The following is a 19,653-nucleotide window of genomic DNA, read 5'->3' as shown; positions in this document are numbered from 1 at the left end:
CCTGAATGGTTTTGCCTAGGTTTTCTTCTAGGGTTTTTATGGTGTTAGGTCTTATGTTTAAAGCTTTAATCCATCTGGAGTTAATTTTAGTGTAAGGTGTCAGGAAGGGGTTCAGTTTCTACTTTCGGCGCACTGCTAGCCAGTTTTCCCAACACCAGTTATTAAACAGGGAATCCTTTCCCCATTGCTTGTTTTTGTCAGATTTGTCAAAGATCAGATGGTTGTAGGTGTGTGGTGTTGCCTTCAAGGCCTCTGTTCTGTTCCATTGCTTTATATCTCCGTTTTGGTACCGGTACCATGCTGTTTTGATTACTGTAGCTTTGTAGTGTAGTTTGAAGTCTGGTAGTGTGATGACTCCAATTTTGTTCTTTTTGCTTAGAATTGACTTGGCTATGCGGGCTCTCTTTTGGTTCCATATGAAGCTTAAGGTGGTTTTTTCCAGATCTGTGAAGAAGGTCATTGGTAGCTTGATGGGGATAGCATTGAATCTATAAATTACTTTGGGCAATATAGCCATTTTCACGATATTGATTCTTCCTAACCATGAGCATGGAATGTTTTCCCATCTGTTTGTGTTCTCTCTTATTTCCTTGAGCAGTGGTTTGTTGTTCTCCTTGAAGAGGTCCTTTATATCCTTTGTTAGTTGTATTCCTAGGTATTTTATTCTCTTTGTAGCAATTGTGAATCGGAGTTTGCTCATGATTTGACTCTCTGTTAGTCTGTTATTGGTGTATAGAAATGCTTGTGATTTCTGCACATTGATTTTGTATCCTGACAATTTGCTGAAGTTGCTTATCAGTTTAAGGAGATTTGAGGCTCAGATGATAGGGTCTTCTAAATATACTATCATATCATCTGCAAATAGAGACAATTTGACTTCCTCTTTTTCTAATTGAAACCCTTTATTTTTTTTTCTTGCCTAATTGCTCTGGCTAGAACTTCCAATACTATATTGAATAAGAGCGGTGAGAGAGGGCATCCTTGTATAGTGCTGGATTTCAAAGGGAATGCTTCCAGTTTTTGCCCATTCAGTATTATATTGGCTGTAGGCTTGTCTTAAATAGCTTTTATTATTTTGAGATATGTTCCTTCGATACCTAGTTGATTGAGAGTTTTTAGCATAAAGGGCTGTTGAATTTTGTCAAAGGCCTTCTCTGCATCTATTGAGATAATTATGTGGCTTTTGTCTTTGGTTCTGTTCCTGTGGTGGATTATGTTTATAGACTTGCATGTGTTGAACCACCCATGCATCCTCAGAATGAAGCATACTTGATGATGGATAAGCTTTTTGATGTGCTATTGCAATCAGTTTGCCAGTACTTTATTGAAGATTTTTGCATCTATGTTCATCGTGGATATTGGCCTGAAGTTTTCTTTTTTTGTTGAGTCTCTGCGGGGTTTTGGTATCTGGATGATGTTGGTCTCATAAAATGATTTGGGAAGGATTCCATTTTTTTGTATTGTTTGGAATAGTTTCAGAAGGAATGGTACCAGCTCCTCTTTGTATGTCTCATAGAATTCACCTGTGAACCCGTCTGGACCTGGACTTTTTTTGGTTGTTAGGATATTAATAGCTGCCTCAATTTCAGCCCTTGTTATTGGTCTATTCAGGGTTTCAACTTCTTCCTAGTTTAGGCTTGGGAGATTGCAAGTGTCCAGGATTTTGTCCATTTCTTCCAGGTTTACTGGTTTATGTGCATAGAGTTGTTTGTAGTAATCTCTGATAGTAATTTGTATTTCTGTGAAGTCAGTGGTGATATCCCCTTTATCATTTTTTATTGCATCTATTTGATTCTTCTCTCTTTCCTTTTTTATTAATCTGGCTAGCACTCTATTTTTTTATCTTTTCAAAAAACCAGCTCCTGGATTTATTGATTTTTTGAAGAATTTTTTGTGCATCTCCTTCAGTTCTGCTCTGATCTTATTTATTTCTTGTCTTCTGCTAGTTTTTGAGTTTTTTTAACTTGTTCCTCTAGCTCTTTCAATTTTGATGATAGGGTGTCAATTTTAGATCTTTCCTCGCTTCTCTGGTGGGCATTTATTGCTATAAATTTCCCTTTAGACACTGCTTTAAATGTTTACCAGAGATTCTGGTACATTGTGTCTTCATTCTCGTTGGTTTCAAAGAACATCTTTATTTCTGCCTTCATTTCATTGTTTATCCAGTTGACATTGAGGAGCCAGTGTTCAGTTTCCATGAAGCTGTGTGGTTCTGAGTTAGTTTCTTAATTCTGAGTTCTAATTTAATTGGCCTGTGGTCTGAGAGACTGTTTGTTATGATTTCCATTCTTTTTCATTTGCTGAGGAGTGATTTACTTCCAATTATGTGGTCAATTTTAGAGTAGGTGTGATGTGCTGCTGAGAAGAATGTATATTCTGTGGATTTGGGATGGAGATTTCTGCAGATGTCTATTAGGTCCGCTTGGTCCAGATCTGAGTTCAAGTGCTGGATATCATGTTAATTTTCTGTCTCGTTGATATGCCTAATATTGACAGTGGAGTGTTAAAGAAGTCTCCCATTATTATTTTGTGGGAGTCTAAGTCTCTTTGTAGGTCATTAAGAACTTGCTTTATGTACCTGGGTGCTCCTGTATTGGGTACATATGTATGTATGTATATATATATATATGGATCATTAGCTCTTCTTGATACAGTGATCCTTTTACCATTATGTAATGCCCTTCTTTGTCTCTTTTGATCTTTGTTTGTTTAAAGTCTATTTTGTCAGAGAATAGGATTGCAACTCCTGATTTTTTTTGCTCTCCATTTGCTTGATAAATCTTCCTCCATCCCTTTATTTTGAGCCTATGTGTGTCCTTGCACGTGAGATGAGTTTCCTGAATAGAGCACACCGATGGGTCTTGATTTTTATCCAATTTGCCCGTCTGTGTCTTCTGATTAGGGCATTTGCCCATATACATTTAAGGTTAATATTGTTATGTCTTAATTTGATCCTGCCATTTTGATGCTAGCTGGATGTTTTGCCCATTAGTTGACACATTTTCTTCATTGTGTCAATGGTCTTTACCATTTGGTACGTGTTTGGAGTGGGTGGTATTGGTTGTTCCTTTCCTTGTTTAGTGCTTCTTTCAGGAGCTCTTGTAAGGCAGACCTAGTGGTGACTGAATCTCTCAGCAATTGCTTGTCCATAAAGGGTTTTATTTCTCCTTTGCTTATGAAGCTCAGTTTGGCTGGATATGAAATTCTAGGTTGAAAGTTCTTTTCTTACAGGATGTTGAATATTGGCCCCCACTCTCTTCTGGCTTGTAGGGTTTCTGCTAAGAGATTTTCTGTGACTCTGATGGGCTTCCCTTTGTGGGTAACCCGACCTTTCTCTCTTGCTCCTCTTAGCATTTTTTCCTTATTTCAACCCTGGTGATTCTCATGATTATGTGCCTTAGGGTTGCTCTTCTCGAGGAGTATCTTTGTGATGTTCTCTGTATTTCCTGGACTTGAATGTTGGCCTGGCTTACTAGGTTGGGGAAGTTCTCCTGGATAATATCCTGAAGATTGTTTTCCAGCTTGGATTCATTCTCTTCATCACATTCAGGTACACCTATCAAATGTAGATTAGGTCTTTTCACATAATCCCATATTTATTGGAGGCTTTGTTTATTTCTTTTCACTCTTTTTTCTCTATTCTTGCCTTCTTGTTTTTTTTCATTGAGTTGATCTTCAATATCTGATATCCTTTCTTTGCTTGGTCCATCCAGCTATTTAAACTTGTGTATGCTTCGTGAAGTTCTCATGCTGTGTTTTTCAGATCCATCAAGTGGTTTGTTTTCTCTAAGCTGTTTATTCTAGTTAGCATCTCATCTAACCTTTTTTCAAGGTTCTTAGTTTCATTGCATTGGGTTAGCACATGTTCTTTTAGCTCTGAGAAGTTTGTTATTACCCACATTCTGAAGCCTGTTTCTGTCAATTCATCAGATACATTCTCCATCCATCTTTGATCCCTACCTGGTGAGGAGTTGGAATCCCTTGGAGGAGGAGAGGCATTCTGGTTTTTGGTGTTTTCATCCTTTTTGCACTGGTTTCTTCCCATCTTTGTGGATTTATCTACCTGTGGTCTTTGTAGTTGGTGATTTTCGGATGGGGTCTCTGAGTGAACATCCTTTTTGTTGATATTGAAGCTATTTCTTTCTGCTTCTTAGTTTGTCTTCTAAGAGTCAGACCCCTTTGCTGTGGGACCACTGGAGATTCACTCTTGACCCTGCTTACCTGGGAATCGTCCACAGTGCCTGCAGAACACCTAGAGTTGCTGCCGGTTTCTTCCTCTGCTATCCTCGTCCCAGAAGGGTACCCGCCAGATGTCGGCCTGAGCTCTCCTTTATGAGGTGCCTCTTTGGGTATATGGGGGTCGGGGAGTTGCTTGAGGAGACAGTCTGTCCCTTATAGGAGCTCAAGTGCTGTGCTGAGAGCTTTGTTGTTCCGTGTAGAGCTGCTGGACAGGTACCTTAAGTCTGCTGCAGCTGAACTCATAACTGTCTCTTTTCCCAGGTGCTCTGTCCTAGGAAGGTTGGCTTTATTTATAAGTTCCTGTCATGCTGCTGCCTTTTTTCACAGATGCCCTGCCCCGCACGGAGTAGTCTAGTCACAGTCTGCCAGCAGAGGCATTGCTGAGATGCCACAGGCTCTGCCTAGCTGCTATGTGAACTGCCTCGGTGGTGATGGACTGCGTCGGTAGTGGGGAACGCCCTTTCCCCCCACTGAGCTGGACCATACTATCCAGGTGCACTTGCTACAAAACTCTCCGTCCAGAGCATTTCAGATTGCTTATTTTGTGGGGGTGTTACCCGCCGATCCAGATCGCCTGACTCCCTGTCTCTGCCCCCTCCCTTTCAATTGAATGGGCGGCTCTGTCTCCCAGGTGTTCCAGGCCCCAGTCTAAACAACCTCCCAGACTTGTGTGAGTTTCTGTGCACCAACCTGGCACCAGCTGGAACCCCTGCACTGAAAACTCATGGTGCTTTTTGACCTAGGAATCTCCTGGTCAGTGAAAACTTGTTTGGAAATGTGGTGAGCACTCACCCTTTGCACTGTTCTTGCTGGGAACTGCACTCTGGAGCTGTTCCTATTTGGCCATCTTGGATCCACTCAAGATTTTTTTTTTTTAATATAGGAAATAGATGAAAAAATCTTCAGGGAAATAGATATCATAAAGAAAAAAACAATTACAACTTCTGGAAGTGAAAGACACACTTAGAGAAGCACAAAATGCACTGGAAAGTTTCAACAACAGACTAGAACAAGTAGAAGAAAGAACTTCAGAACCCAAATTTAAGACTTTCAAAGTAACCCAATCAGATGAAGACAAAGAAAAAAGAATTTTTGAAAGCTGGGACTAGGCATAGTGGCTCATACCCTTAATCCCAACACTTTGGGAGGTGAGGTGGGTGGATCGCCTGAACTCAGGAGTTTGAGACCAGCCTGGGCAACATGGCAAACCCTGTCTCTACTAAACATACAAAATATTAGCTGTGCATGATGGTGGATGCCTGTGGTCCCAGCTGCTTGAGAAGATGAGAGTGGGAGGATAACTTGAGTTTGGTAGGTGGAGGTTACGGTGAACCGAAACCACACCACTGCACTCCAGCCTGGCTGAAAGAGTGAGACCCTGTCTCAAAGAAACAAAAACAAAAACAGGCAAAGCCTCCAAGGCATTTGGAATTATGTTAAACATCCAAACCTAAGAATAATTGGTGTTCCTGAGGAAGAAGAGAAATTTAAAAGTTTGCAAAACTTATTTGAGGGAATAATTGAGGAAAACTTCCTTGGCCTTACTAGAGGTTTAGACATCTAAATGTCAGAAGCTCAAAGAACACCTGGAAAATTTATTGCAAAAATATCATCACCTAGACACATAGTCATTAGGTTGTCTACAGTCAAGACAAAGGAAAGGATCTTAAGAGCTGTGAGACAAAAGCATGAGATAACCTATAATGGAAAACCTATCACATTAACAGAAGATATTTCAGCAAAAACCTTCCAAGCCAGAAGGAATTGCTCTTCCATCTTTAGCCTCCTGAAACAAAATAATTGTCAGCCAAGAATTTTGTATCCAGCAAAACTAAGCTTCATAAAAGGAGAGCTAAAGTCTTTTTGAGACAAACAAATGCTGAATTCCACCACAGTGGAATAAAACTGGAAATTAACTCCAAAAGGAACTCTAAAACTGCAAATCCATGGAAATTTAATAATCTGCTCTTGAATGATCATTAAGTCAACAATGAAATCAAGATGGAAATTTTAAAATTATTCGAACTGAACAATAATAATGATACAACTTATCAAAACCTCTGGGTGATGCTAAGAGGAAAGTATATAGTATTAAATGCCTATATCAAAAAGCCTGAAAGAGCACAAATAGACAATTTAAGCTTATACCTCAAGGAATTAGGGAAACATGAACAAACCAAACCCAAACCCAGCAGAAGAAAAGAAATAACAAAGTTCAGAGCAAGAACTAAGTGAAATAGAAACAAACAAAAGGTAAATGAAACAAAAACCTGGTTCTTTGATAAGATAAACAAAATTGACAGACAATTAGTGAGATTAACCAAGAAAAGAGAGAAGATCCAAATAAGCTCAATTAGAAATGAAATGGGAGATATTACAACTGATACCACAAAAATACAAAAGATCATTCAGGGCCACTGTGAACACTTTTACATGCACAAACTGGAAAATCTGGAGGAGATTGACAAAGTCTGAGAAAATACAACCCTCCTAGATTAAATCAGGAAGAAATAGAAATGAGAAAAAAAATAATTAGCAAGATTGAAAAAATATATTTTTTTTAATTGCCAGCAAAATGTCCAGAACCACATGGATTCACAGCTGAATTCTATCAGACATTCAAAGAAAATTGGTATGATCATACTGAAACTATTCCAAAAGATAGAGAAAGAAGGAATCCTCCCTAAATCATTCCATGAGGCCAGTTTCATCATAATACCAAAACCAGGAAATGACATAACTAAAAAAAGAAAACCACCACAGACCAATATCCCTGATGAACATAAAAGCAAAAATCCTCAACAAAATACAAGCTAACCAAATCCAACAGCATATCAAAAAAATAATGTATACCATGATCAAGTGGGTTTTATACCCATGATGCAGGGATGATTTAACATACCCAAGTCAATAAATGTGATACATCACATAAGCAAAATTAAGAACAAAGCGTGTGATCATCTCAATAGATGCAGAAAAAGCATTGAACAAAATCCATCATCACTTTATGACTAAAACCCTCAACAAAATAGGCATAGAAGGAACTTACCTCCAAGTAATAAAGGCCATCTATGACAAACCCACAGCCAGCATTATACTGAACAGGGAAAAATTGAAAGCATTCCTCCTAAGAACTGGAACAAGACAAGGATGTCTATTTTCATCACTTTTATTCAACATAGTACCAGAAGTCCTAGCCAGAGCAATTATCCAAATGGATGGAATACTACTCAGTTATAAAAAGGAACAAAACAATGGAATTCACAGCTACCTGGGTGGAGTTGGAGACCATTATTCTAAGTGAAGTAACTCAGGAATGGAAAACCAAACATGATATGTTCTCACTTATAAGTGAAAGCTAGGCTCTAAGAACACAAAGGCATAAGAATTATATATGGACTCTGGGGACTGGGGAAGGGGTGGGAGGAGGGTGAAGGATAAAAGACTACACATTGGGTACAGTGTACACTGCTCAGGTAATGGATGCACCAAAATCTCAGAAATTACCACCAAAGAATGTATCCATGTAGCCAAAAACCACCTGTTCCCCCAAAAACTATTGAAATAAGTCCAAACATTTTATCATGATCTGCAGGTCACTATCTGGGCCCTGCTTACCTCTCTGACCTCATTTCTGACCACTTCTCTTCATTCTCCCCATGTCACAGCCACAATGAAATTTTGTTGTTTGAATGCACTGAACTGAAACCTAGCTCAGAGCCTTCTTAGTTGCTCTTCTCTTACCTGACAAGCTATTCCTCCAAATGTTTCCAAGTCTAACGTCATTTTTATGTTCAAGATCTCAGTTTCATTTTCTCCTCTTCAGAATGACCTTCCTGGCCACTCGGCCAAAGTTCCCAAATACTACACTCAGCTTCTATTTACTACACTGTTCTGCTGTTATCTTATTCATAGCACTTTTCACTATATGAAATTTATCTTCTTTGTTTTCTTATGTATTATATGTCTCTCTTATTAGAATATAAACTTGATTAGGATACTAACCTTAATAGGCACCAGACTAGAAATAAATCACTTGTGTTCACTGCAGTATCCCTAGCACTAGAACAGTGCCTCTCAGCGAGATGCTCAATAAATGTTTATTGAATGAATTTATGGGCTTTAGTTATATTATATTGGCTACCAAATGGAAAGATATAACTGCAGGACAAAAAAAAAAACTCAAGATAATTTTTCAATACTTATACTTTTTCTTAACATTTTGCCACCCAAAAAGGGCCTTTTGTGGTTAGCTTTAAGCATTTGCCTCTATATGTGAGAAGAGGGGCATTTCTTTGGTTGAAATTTCATTTCTTTCTGCTCTTAAAGTATGAAATGCAGATCTACCAGCATACAGGTCTACAAATTTCCCTAAGTGTTACAAGCAGTGAACATTAATGTCTTATTATATGACAGGCACTATGCTAAATACTTTTCTTTCATTTTCTAAATATATTTCTAATATTTCCCACAGTATAAGCACTATTATCCCCATTTTACAGATGAATAAGGGTCTGTGTAAGTTAACAATCTCCAAGTCACCTAGTTAATGAGACAAAAACTTAGACAACAAGACTTTACCTCAGAAGGCTGTACTTTCTTAATCGTTACTCTCTCTGACATCCTCCATACTGTCAGATATATCTGTGGAATAATCAAGGCAGATTATCCAGAGATGGATTCTAGCTCTACCTTTATGCATTTCATGCTTGTTTAGCATACTACATTCTCCTCTGACAGTTATTTCCATACTACTTATTACTACCATCATTACCACCACTTTATTTAATCCTCTATTCTACCTCTGAGGCAGACACATGAGACAGTTTGTAAGTTTTATAAATTAAAACTTTCATATTTAAACAGGTTGTATTAGTCATTTTTCATACTGCTGATAAATCCCAAAGTGTTGGGATTACAGGTATTAGCCACTGAGCCCAGCCCTCCAGTATAACGTTTAATAGCAGTGACAAGAGTGGACATCCTTGTCTTATTCCTGATCTTAATAGAAAAGTATTTAGTTTTTCACCATTACGTATGATGTTAGCAGTGTATTTTTCATAGGTGCCCTTTATCAAGTTGAAGACATTTCCCTATACCCCTCACTTTATGAGTGCTTTATCCTGAATGGGTGTTGGATTTTGTCATATGCTTTTTCCACATCTATGGAAATGATGTGGTTTTGTTCTTTAGTCTATTAAAATGGTATATTATAATAATTGATAATTCATATGGTAAACCAACCTTACATTCTGGGATAAATCCCACTTGGTCATGGTTTATAATCCTTTTTATACATTGCTATATTTGGTAGGCTAGTACTTTCCTGAAGAGTTTTGCATATTTATTCATAAACGATACTGGTATTTAGTTTTATTTTCTTATGATGTCTTTATCTGGTTTTTATATCAGGTTAAAACTTGTCTGGGAAATGTTTCCTCCACTTTTATTTTCTGGATTTCTCTTTAAATATTTGGTCAGATTTACCAGTGAAGCCGTCTGAGCATGGGCTCTTTTTGTGGGGATTATTTGAATTACTAATTCAATTTCTGTCTTGTTATAGATACATTAAGATGTTCTATTTCTTCTTAAATCAGTTTCAGTAATTTGTGTTTTTCTAGGACGTTGTCCGTTTCATCTAGGTTATCTAATTTACTGACATATCATTCTTCTTTTGCAACCCTTTTTATTTCTATAGGTTCAGTAGTCCTCACTTTCAGTCTTGATTTTAGTTGAGTCTTCTTTTTTGCTTAGTCCATCTTGCTAAACATTGATCAATTCTGTTGATCTTTTCAAAGATACAACTTGCGGTTTTGTTTATCTTCTTATTTTTCTATTCTCAATTCATTACCTTCTGCCGTAATCCTTATTATTTCCTGCCTTCTACTATCTTTGTTTTAGATTGCTCTTCTTTTTCTAGTTTTCTAAAATTAAAGGCTAGGTTGTTGATTTCAGAACTTCTTTTTTAAAAATATAGACATTTACAACTATAAATTTTCCTCTAAGCACTGCTTTTGCAGCATCCCATAAGTTTTGGCATGTTGGGTTTTCATTTTTATTTATCTCAAATTATTCTCTAATTTTCCTTTGGTTTTATTTTTCTTCTTTGACTTATTGGTTATTTAACAATGTTTTGTTTAATTTCCACATATCGGTGAATTTCAAAAATTTCTGTTGTTAAGATTTAATTCCATTGTGATGGAAAAAAAATACTTTGTAAAATTTCATTCCTTGAATTTGAGACTTGTTTCATTGCCTCATAGATGGTCTATCTTGGAGAATATGCACTTGAGAAGAATGTGTATTCTGCTATTTTTAGGAGTGTTCTATAGGTGTCTCTTAGATCTAGTGTTGTTTAAGTGTTCAATATTCTTGCTGATTTTCTTCTGATTGTTTCATTATTGAAAATGACCTATTGAGATTTTAAATTATTATTGTGAAATGATCTATTTCTCCCTTCAGATATGTCCATTTTCTCTTTATGTATTTGGGGCTCTATCATTAGATTAATATATATTTATAATTATTACATCTTCCTAACAGATTAACCCTTTTATCATTATAATATATTCTTATTTATCTCTACTACTAGTTTTTATCTTAAAGCCTATTTTATCTGATACTAGTAAAGCGACCTCAGTTCACTATGGTTCCATTTGCATTGTGTATCTTTTTCAAACCTTTTACATTCACCTATGTGTATCTTTGTATTTAAAGAGAATCTTTTATAGACAGCAAACATATAGTTGGAACTTATTTGAGATAAAAAAAATTACTGTCGACAATCTCTACCTTCTGATTGGCTTAATTCAGTTGCATCTAATGTTATTGTTATATGGTTGTATTTATGTCTGCCAGTTTTTCCTGTATTTTAAAAATGCGTTTGTTTTCTTTTTTTTTTTCCCCATTTATTTATTTTATTGCATTTTAGGTTTTGGGGTACATGTGAAGAACATGCAAAATTGTTGCATAGGAACACACGTGGCAGTGTGATTCGCTGTCTTCCTCCCCATCACCTACATCTGGCATTTCTCCCCTTGCTATCTCTCCCCAGCTTCCCACCCCCCACCGTCCCTCCCCTATTTCCCCCCAACTGACCCCAGTGTGTAGTGCTCCCCTCCCTGTGTCCATGTGTTCTCATTGTTCAACACCCGCCTATGAGTGAGAACATGCGGTGTTTGATCTTCTGCTCTTCTGTCAGTTTGCTGAGAATGATGGTTTCCAGGTTCATCCATGTCCCTACAAAGGACCCAAACTCATTGTTTCTGATGGCTGCATAATATTCCATGGTGTATATGTGCCACATTTTCCCTATCCAGTCTATCGTCGATGGGCATTTGGGTTGGTTCCAGGTCTTTGCTATTGTAAACAGTGCTGCAATGAACATTCGTGTACACGTGTCCTTATAGTAGAACGATTTGTAATCCTTTGGATATATACCCAGTAATGGGATTGCTGGGTCAAATGGAATTTCAATTTCTAGGTCCTTGAGGAATCGCCACACTGTCTTCCACAATGGTTGCACTAATTTACACTCCCACCAACAGTGCAAAAGTGTTCCTATTTCTCCACATCCTCTCCAGCATCTGTTGTCTCCAGATTTTTTAATGATCGCCATTCTAACCGGCGTGAGATGGTATCTCAGTGTAGTTTTGATTTGCATTTCTCTGATGACCAGTGATGATGAGCATTTTTTCATATGTTTGTTGGCCTCACGTATGTCTTCTTTTGTAAAGTATCTGTTCATATCCTTTGCCCACTTTTGAATGGGCTTGTTAGTTTTTTTCTTGTAAATCTGCTTTAGTTCTTTGTAAATTACGGATATCAGCCCTTTGTCAGATGGGTAAACTGCAAAAATTTTTTCCCAATCTGTTGGTTGCCGATTCACTCTAATGATTGTTTCTTTTGCTGTGCAGAAGCTGTGGAGTTTGATTAGGTCCCATTTGTCTATTTTGGCTTTTGTTGTCAATGCGTTTGGCGTTTTGGTCATGAAGTCCTTGCCTACACCTACGTCCTGAATGGTTTTGCCTAGATTTTCTTCTAGGGTTTTTATGGTGTTAGGTCTTATGTTTAAGTCTTTAATCCATCTGGAGTTAATTTTAGTGTAAGGTGTCACGAAGGGGTCCAGTTTCTGCTTTCTGCACATGGCTAGCCAGCTTTCCCAACACCATTTATTGAACAGGGAATCCTTTCCCCATTGCTTGTTTTTGACTGGTTTGTCAAAGATCAGATGGTTGTAGATATGTTGTGTTGCCTCCGAGACCTCTGTTCTGTTCCATTGGTCTATATCTCTGTTTTGGTACCAGTACCATGCTGTTTTGATTACTGTAGCCTTGTAGTATAGTTTGAAGTCTGGTAGTGTGATGCCCCCCGCTTTGTTCTTTTTGCTTAGAATTGACTTGGCTATGCGGGCTCTCTTTTGGTTCCATATGAAGTTTAAGGTGGTTTTTTCCAGTTCTGCAAAGAAGGTCATTGGTAGCTTGATGGGGATAGCATTGAATCTGTAAATTACTTTGGGCAGTATGGCCATTTTCACGATATTGATTCTTCCTAACCATGAACATGGGATGTTTCTCCATCTGTTTGTGTCCTCTCTTATTTCGTTGAGCAGTGGCTTGTAGTTCTCCTTGAAGAGGTCCTTTACATTCCTTGTTAGTTGTATTCCTAGGTATTTTATTCTCTTTGTGGCAATTGTGAATGGAAGTTTGTTCTTGATTTGGCTCTCTTTAAGTCTGTTACTGGTGTATAGGAATGCATGTGATTTTTGCACATTGATTTTGTATCCTGAGACTTTGCTGAACTTGCTTATCAGTTTCAGGAGGTTTGGGGCTGAGACGATGGGGTCTTCTAGATATACAATCATGTCGTCTGCAAATAGAGACAATTTGACTTCCTCCTTTCCTATTTGAATGCCCTTTATTTCTTTTTCTTGCCTGATTGCTCTGGCTAGAACTTCTAATACTATATTGAATAGCAGTGGTGAGAGCGGGCATCCTTGTCTGGTGCCACATTTCAAGGGGAATGCTTCCAGTTTTTGCCCATTCAGTATGATATTGGCTGTTGGTTTGTCATAAATAGCTTTTATTATTTTGAGATACGTTCCATTGATACCTAGCTTACTGAGTGTTTTTAGCATAAAGGGCTGTTGAATTTTGTCAAAGGCCTTCTCTGCATCAATTGAGATAATCATGTGGTTTTTGTCTTTGGTTCTGTTTATGTGGTGAATTACGTTTATAGACTTGCGTATGTTGAACCAGCCTTGCATCCCCGGGATGAAGCCTACTTGATCATGGTGGATAAGCTTTTTGATGTGCTGTTGCAATCGGCTTGTCAGTATTTTATTGAAGATTTTTGCATCTATGTTCATCATGGATATTGGCCTGAAGTTTTCTTTTCTTGTTGAGTCTCTGCCGGGTTTTGGAATCAGGATGATGTTGGTCTCATAAAATGATTTGGGAAGAATTCCCTCTTTTTGTATTGTTTGGAATAGTTTCAGAAGAAATGGTACCAGCTCCTCTTTGTATGTCTGGTAGAATTCAGCTGTGAACCCATCTGGACCTGGGCTTTATTTGGGTGGTAAGCTCTTAATTGCTGCCTCAACTTCAGACCTTGTTATGGGTCTGTTCAGGGTTTCGGCTTCTTCCTGGTTTAGGCTTGGCAGGAGGCAAGTGTCCAGGAATTTATCCATTTCTTCCAGGTTTATTAGTTTGTGTGCATAGAGTTGTTTGTAATAATCTCTGATGATGGTTTGAATTTCTGTGGAATCTGTGGTGATATCCCCTTTATCGTTTTTTATTGCATCAATTTGGTTATTCTCTCTTTTCTTTTTTATTAATCTGGCTAGTGGTCTGTCTATTTTGTTGATCTTTTCAAAAAACCAGCTCCTGGATTTATTGATTTTTTGAAGGTTTTTTTGTGTCTCTATCTCCTTCAGTTCTGCTCTGATCTTAGCTATTTCTTGTCTTCTGCTAGACTTTGAGTTTTTTTGATCTTGCTCTTCTAGCTCTTTCAGTTTTGACGATAGGGCATCAATTTTTGATCTCTCCTTGCTTCTCATGTGGGCACTTATTGCTATATATTTTCCTCTAGATACTGCTTTAAATGTGTCCCAGAGATTTTGGTATGTTGTGTCTTCATTCTCGTTGGTTTTGAAGAACATCTTTATTTCTGCCTTCATTTCATTGTTTATCCAGTCAACATTCAAGAGCAAGTTGTTCAGTTTCCATGAAGCTGTGCGGTTCTGAGTTAGTTTTTGAATTCTGAGTTCTAACTTGATTGCACTGTGGTCTGAGAGACTGTTTGTTACGATTTCCGTTCTTTTGCATTTGCTGAGGAGTGATTTACTCCCAATTATGTGGTCAATTTTAGAGTAGGTGTGATGTGGTGCTGAGAAGAATGTATATTCTGTGGATTTGGGGTGGAGAGTTCTGTAAATGTCTATTAGGTTTGCTTGGTCCAGGTCTGAGTTCAAGTCCTGGATATCCTTGTTAATTTTCTGTCTGGTTGATCTGTCTAATGTTGACAATGGGGTGTTAAAGTCTCCCACTATTATTGTGTGGGAGTCTAAGTCCCTTTGTAAGTCATTAAGAACTTGCCTTATGTATCTGGGTGCTCCTGTATTGGGTGCGTATATATTTAGGATCGTTAGCTCTTCTTGTTGCATTGATCCTTTTACCATTATGTAATGTCCCTCTTTGTCTCTTATGATCTTTGTTGCTTTAAAGTCTAATTTATCAGAGATGAGAATTGCAACTCCTGCTTTTTTTTGCTCTCCATTTGCTTGGTAAATCTTCCTCCATCCCTTTATTTTGAGCCTTTGTGTATCCTTGCATGTGAGATGGGTTTCCTGGATACAGCACACCGATGGGTTTTGTCTTTTTATCCAATTTGTCAGTCTGTGTCTTTTGATTGGGGCATTTAGTCCATTTACATTTAGGGTTAATATTGTTATGTGTGAATTTGATACTGCCATTTTGGTGCTAGCTGGCTGTTTTGCCCTTTAGTTGAGCTGGTACTTGTTGTTCCTTTATATGTGTAGAGCCTCTTTCAGGAGCTCTTGTAGAGCTGGCCTGGTGGTGACGAAATCTCTGAGTACTTGCATGTTCCCAAAGGATTTTATTTTTCCTTCACTTATGAAGTTTAGTTTGGCTGGATAGGAGATTCTGGGTTGAAAGTTCTTTTCTTTAAGGATGTTGAATATTGGCCCCCATTCTCTTCTGGCTTGTAGGGTTTCTGATGAGAGATCTGCTGTGAGTCTGATGGGCTTCCCTTTGTGGGTAACCCGACCTTTCTCTCTGGCTGCCCTTAGTATTTTCTCCTTCATTTCGACCCTGGTGAATCTGACGATTATGTGCCTTGGGGTTGCTCTTCTTGACAAATATCTTTGTGGTGTTCTCTGTATTTCCTGGACTTGAATGTTTGCCTGCCTTGCTAGGTTGGGGAAGTTTTCCTGGATAATATCCTGCAGAGTATTTTCCAGCTTGGATTCATTCTCTTCGTCACATTTGGGTACGCCTATCAAACGTAGATTAGGTCTTCTCACATAGTCCCACATTTCTTGGAGAGTTTGTTCATTCTTTTTTACCCTTTTTTCTCCAGTCTTGCCTTCCTGTTTTATTTCATTGAGTTGATCTTCGACCTCTGATATCCTTTCTTCTGCTTGGTCCATTCGGCTGTTGATACTTGTGCATGCTTCACGAAGTTCTCGTGTTGCAGTTTTCAGCTCCATCAATTCACTTATATTCCTTTCTATTTTGTCCATTCTTGTTAGCATTTCGTCAAATCTTTTTTCAAGGTTCTTAGTTTCTTTGCATTTGGTTAGAACATGTTCTTTAAGTTCACAGAAGTTTCTTACTACCCATCTTCTGAATTCTGATTCTGTCATTTCATCACACTCATTCTCCATCCAACCTTGTTCCCTTGCTGGCGAGGAGTTGTGATCCCTTTTAGGAGGAGAGGTGTTCTGGTTTCGGGTGTTTTCATCCTTTTTGCGCCGGTTTCTTCCCATCCTTAAGGATTTATCCACCTGTTGACTTTGTAGTTGCTGGCTTTCAGATTGGGTCTCAAATCTTTCAGATTGACGTTCTGTTTGTTGATGATGAGGTTATTTCTGCTTCTTGGTTTTCCTTCTGACAGTCTGGCCCCTCTGCTGTAGGTCTGCTGAGGTTCACTCCAGGCCCTGCTTGCTTGGGGTTCACCTGCAGCAGCTGTTGAACAGCAAGGTTTGTTACCAGTTTTCTTCTTCTTCTATCTTTGTCCCAGAAGGATACCCGCCTAGTGTCAATCTGATCTCTCCTCTATGAGGTGTCTTTTTGGATATATAGGGGTCAGGGAGCTGCTTGAGGAGATGGTCTTTTCTTTATAGGAGCTCAAATGGTGAGCTGTGAGCTCTGTTGTTGTTCATTCAGAGCTGCTGGGCAGATACTTTTAGGTCTGCTGCAGCAGAACTCATAAACTGCTTTTTGTTCCCAGGTGCTCTGTCCCAGGGATTTAGGGCTTTATTTATGAGTTTCCGTTATGCTGCTGCCTTCTTTTTTTTTTTTTTTCTTTTTTTCCTTCAGACCTGCCCAGCCCAGCAAGGAGGCAGCCTAGTCACTGTCGGCCTATAGCAGCTTTGCTGAGCTGCTGTGGGCTGCGCCCCGCTGCCGAGTGAACTTCCCTGCAGTCCTGTTTATATGGGTGTAGTTAGAACTGCTTTGGCGATGGTGGCCCGCCTCTGTTGGGGCGGATTCTCTGCTGTGGCGTGTTGCCTTGGCAACGGCGGGCTGCCTCAGCAATGGCGGGTTGCCTTGGCAACGGCGGGCTGCCTCGGTAATGGCGGATGCCCCTCCCCCACAGAGCTGGACTGTCCCAGGTTCAGCTGCGCTTGCTGTGAAATTCTCAATCCAGAGTTTCTGGTTGCTGTTCTTTTGTGGGGGTGGGGCCAGCCGAGCCTGATCGCCTGGCTGCCTGCCTCAGAGCCTTTTTTAAGTTAGTGTTCCAGTCGCCTGTTGAAGAGGCGCCGGGGTCTGTTTGTTTTCCCCTGCGGCCACTCACTGCGCTGGCTTAAACAGCGGCACTGAGGTTTGTGGCGCTTTTTGTTCTTTTTTTTTTTTTGCCCTGGAATCTACTGTCCTGGTTCTCTGCTCAGTCCCCTTTTTGAACCAGCATATGGGCGACTTCCCGTGGCTCCAATCGCCAGCCAAAAGGGCACCCGGACCGGTGTATTTTGTACGGAGAACCGCGGCTCCGGGGCGCCGACAAAGCAGCCGCGCGGGGCAGAGCAGCGGCGCTGGCCGGCACAGCAGCGCTGGCCACAACAGCCACGCTGGCGAGCGTGGAGCACCTCTGCCCGGGAATTTCCTAGTCTGTGGGCAATAAAAACGCGGCGTCCACTCACCCTCTGCGCTTTCACTGGGAGCTGCAATCCTGAGCTGTTCCTAAACGGCCATCTTGGATCTCCCCCCGCGTTTGTTTTCTGTATGTCTCATGACTATTTTGTTCCTCTGTTCTTTTACTACCTTCTTTTGTATTAAGTAGGCTTTGTCTAGTGTATCATCTTTAATTCCTTTAATAATTTTTTGAACTTTTTTGGGGGTTATTTTCTTAGTAATAACCATAGGGGCTACAATATATATTTTAACTCATCAGAATCTACTGCAAATGTATACAAACTAAATTCCGGTAAGACATAGAAGCTTTACTTCTACATAGTTCTGGTCCCTTCCCCAACATTTTGTGTTGTTTTTTGTTGTACATATTATGTCTATATATGTTACAAATCAAATACCATATTGTTATAATTATTGTTTTATTTAAAGAAGTTAATAGAATACAAACATACTTAAAGATATTTCTGTCTTACCCATCTAAATACACATATACATCTATACAAATATATCTATATAGAACCATAGCTATAGAAATATATTCTTTCTTTCTTATTTGCCGTTTCTGGTTCTCTTCATTTGTTTCTGTGATTTTGAGTTATTATCTTCTATTATTATTTTATTCCCATATAGCTTTATTTCCATCCCCCTCCATTGTGTTTATTGTCAGTTGTATGTATACATGTTATAAGCCCAATAAAATGTTATATTATTTTATGAAATTGTCTTTAATCAGTTAATAGAAGAAAGGGAAAGAAATATGTAATTATACTGTCCTTTATTATTAGCTACATACTTATTGTTACTGTAACTCTTTATTTGTAAGGATTTGAATTACTATTTTGTGTCTCTTCCTTTCACCTGAAGAACTTCCCTTTAGTATTTTTTGTAAGGCAGGACTACTACCAATAAATTCTCTCAGTTTTTCTTTGTCTCAGAATGTCTTTGCTTCACCTTTATTTTTGAAAGATAACTTAGCTGGATATAGAATTCTTTTTTGGTAGCTTTTTTTCTTCAGCTCTTTAAATGTCATTTACTTCCTTCTGGCCTCCATTGTTTCTAATGGCATGCTAGCTGTCAGTCGTTTTATGATTTCCTTATATGTATTTTTTTTCACTGCTTTCAAGACTTTATTTTCATTTTCAGAATTTTGATTATGATATGTCTGGATGTGGATTATTTTTCCACCTATACTACTTAGAATTCAATGAATTTCTTGAATGTAGTATTTTTCTTCAAATTTGTAGAAATTTTAGTCATTATTTTATTTCTGTATTTCTTTACATATTGTTTTTCTTTTTCTCTATCCTTTCCTGTTTTTAGAGATGGGTGTCACTCCCTTATCCAGGCTGGAGTGCAGTGTCTGTTCTTTCCTTCTGGTACTCTCAAAATGTATATGTTGATGTATTTAATGGTATAGCACATTTCTCTGAGACACTGTTTATTTTCTTCATTTCTTTTTTTCCCCCCTGCTTTCCTTAGTTCTTTGAACATATTTATAATCATTGCTTTGAATTTTTTACACAATAATTCCAACATCTTTGTATGATAAGGCCTCTAAAATGTAGTTTCTACTGTCTGCTGTTTTTCCTAATTATAGGTCACACTTTGCATGTTTCTCTGCATGGCTCAGTTTTTTGTTGAAAACAATATTTTAGGTAAAATATTGTAGTAACGCTGTATACTGACTCCATCCACCCTTCCTGGGTTTGTGGTTATTTGTTTTGTCATTTGTGTATCTGTTTGGTTATTTAGCTGGACTAATTCTGTGAAGTCTATTTCACCCACAGTCTGTAGCCTCTGATATCTCTGCTCTGATTTTTTACCTGGGGTTATCTTTTAGCCTGGCTTTTTATGGATCACTCCTTGGTCAATATAAGCCATTTTGTGGTAATTTTTATCCTCTACTGTCAAATATGTATGTGGATTGGAGACTGCTTTCATAATTCAGGGAGTTTTGTGGTTTTGCTCTGGGACTGGTAGTTTAGAAGTTTTAGCCAGGGACTGGTAGCTTGGAAATTTTGTCTCCAGTCACTCCTCAGAGGAT

The 19,653-nt window shown here is 38.6% G+C and overlaps 1 protein-coding gene across 2 annotated transcripts in view; it reads left to right on the top strand.

Annotated features, from left to right (window-relative positions):
• STARD6 (StAR related lipid transfer domain containing 6) overlaps window positions 1–19,653 on the top strand; it is a 38,263-nt gene that overhangs the window by 4,583 nt on the left and 14,027 nt on the right. The window lies entirely within an intron of this gene.

This window comes from Sapajus apella, unplaced genomic scaffold (genome assembly GCF_009761245.1).
Source record: "Sapajus apella isolate SASKATOON/1434 unplaced genomic scaffold, GSC_monkey_1.0 scaffold30, whole genome shotgun sequence".
In the NCBI taxonomy this organism is placed as follows: Eukaryota; Metazoa; Chordata; class Mammalia; order Primates; family Cebidae; genus Sapajus; species Sapajus apella.
Note: the sequence above shows the minus strand (reverse complement) of the source record. Positions and strands in the feature narration are given on the sequence as shown.